Raw genomic sequence first — 2,521 nt, 5'->3', positions numbered from 1 at the left:
ACCCTATTTAAATTTCACTTGGTCGGAACAGCATTTTAGGTAAATGCAAGTTAACTCAGAAAATATTGCCCCTTATACCATGAGATATTCATTATTAATATTCTCTGTTTTATAACAGATTTATTTAAAAATATTAGCAAATATTCTAATAACATTTAGTGGAATTTGAATGAATTGTTGTCATATAATTTTAAATGTCCATAAATTATTATGGCTACATATACAACACGCTCATTATAAGTTTTTACGTTGTAGCCACTATTAAATTCAAAAAATAATTTAAATAAAAGTATAATTATTTTATAATCTACTTCAGTTGAAACTGTCCAATTTATATCAAGCAACAAAGTCACTATTTGCAAAAAAAAAAAATTGAGATGAGTTGAAATCCATTCATAACGATCATAAGCTTTTTGACATCAATTCGACAAGAGCTACAAAAATTACCTGGTCAACTCTAACTACTGTCGTTTTAGACTAATATTGGAATGCTCTTGAATTTTTGTACTAATTTTTATGCTTTCTCTACTCAAAAAAATTTGTCACTGTAGCAACAATTTTGTTTAAATTTTGTATAAGATTTCGTAGCTATAATTTCAAATTTTGAAATCTTATATAAAATGACCTTTAGCTTAGCAATGCAAAAGATTACAAAAAGCATTTAAAACCAACCAATTTTAAATTCACTAAAAATACTTTCACTTTTATACCAGAATTTTCCTAATGTCTTTTAAATTCCAATGTCCATGACTTTGCATTCCACGAATCCATTATATTCCATTTTATTTTAAATTTTTTTCCTTTTTCTTTTCTTAATAAAGGTAATAAAAAAAAAAAGAAAAAAAAATTTTTTATTCCTAATTGTTTTGACAACAATGAAATGAATTAAAACGGAAATTTTTCGCGGAATTCCGTAAAATTTCCCGAAAGCATAAAATAATTATTTTATTTTTATTACATTTACACCAAAAAAAAAAAAACAAATTCTTTTAACAAAATCCCATGGTTTACATGATATAAAAAATACATTAAAAGAACATTTAACTTCGTGAATGAAGAGATCGCTTTGTTGGTCTTATTGTTTTTCTGTTTTCATCCTACTAAATGAAGGATGAATAGGTTTTGCTTTTAATTTTTGCATTTATATTCTTTTGCACGCTCATATTTTACGATTCTGTGATTTAATATTTTATTTTTTTTGTTATTTTTCTTAATTCTTAGGTGCTTTTCTAATGTATTTCCCATCCCCTCTCTCCTCGGATTTTTATGTTCGTTAAAATTTTCACTAATGGAAATTATGTGTTATTTTAAATTTTTTATGTTTTGAATCTCATATGACCATTGTGTAATAAAACAAACCTCCAAATTTAAACCGCAATTCATATTGTTCAAATTAGTACTAAAAATAATTTCAATATTATCTTATTCTATGTTAGAGCCTTATATGGTCTGAAAATCACTGGAAGACTTAAAATATCACTAAAATATTTAGGGATCACCCAAAATCCTGAAAATAGTAATCATCATTGCTTCCAAATTAATTTAATTTTGATTTGTTGATTTATGTGAAAATCTTACAAAATTTTATAATTCAATAGTAAAGAACTAAGCATCCTGTTTCAAAATATCCAATAAATTTCAAGCTATTCTCACAATGGAAAAATAAAAGCAACAGTATAAAAGAGTAATTTTTCACAGAACGACAAAAATTTTCATAAAATTCAAACTTAATTGTAATGACGACTCATTTCCCATACTCTTCTCCATTTCATATAATTTAATAAGTATCCCTTGAAATAGAGTTTTCGACTTCATTAGTAAAAATCTTTCCCCCTAGACATTCATTCAACCCTTATTACACTATTTGTAACTTGAAACAATTTTTTTTTTTGTTTCTATAAAAAATCTTCATTATGCCTTTATATTTGTGCTATATTTTATGCTCGTAATCATTATGATTTCAATTATTCCTTTTAATAATTAAACATTATGTGTCTGAAACACTAATTACTACAATAACATTTCAATTGCCATCTCGAATTACTCAATTCATAATACTTATGAATATATAGTAGCATATGTACCTGATAGATGCTTATGTATATCTACATATCTATTAACATACTTACTGAATGTTGTGAAAAAAGAAACTAATAAATTTGTAAATCTGAATTGTTTATTTTGTTTTGTAACAAAAAGTCTCCTCCATCAGAATTTTCCAAAAAAAAAAAAAACTAATAAATCAGAGTTCTTTAGACAAAATGATAAATAGTTATCGTTATCATAATAACTATCATTATCATTAATATTTCTAACATCAACATCAAATTATTTCCATCATTATGTTCAAAAGTTTCTTTTCACATAATATGTACGTACATACATGGATATGCAATTTATCATTATTCAGATATAAGTATGATATGTTTTCCAAAATGATCTTAATTAAGAATTTGTTGGACCGTTTTTACTTATCTAAATTACATTCTCACTTGTGTATGTATGTATGTAATAAACTGGA

The sequence above is a fragment of the Condylostylus longicornis genome, unplaced genomic scaffold (genome assembly GCF_029603195.1).
Source record: "Condylostylus longicornis isolate FDR11 unplaced genomic scaffold, ASM2960319v2 ptg000055l, whole genome shotgun sequence".
Lineage (NCBI taxonomy): Eukaryota > Metazoa > Arthropoda > Insecta > Diptera > Dolichopodidae > Condylostylus > Condylostylus longicornis.
This window is presented reverse-complemented; position numbering follows the sequence as displayed.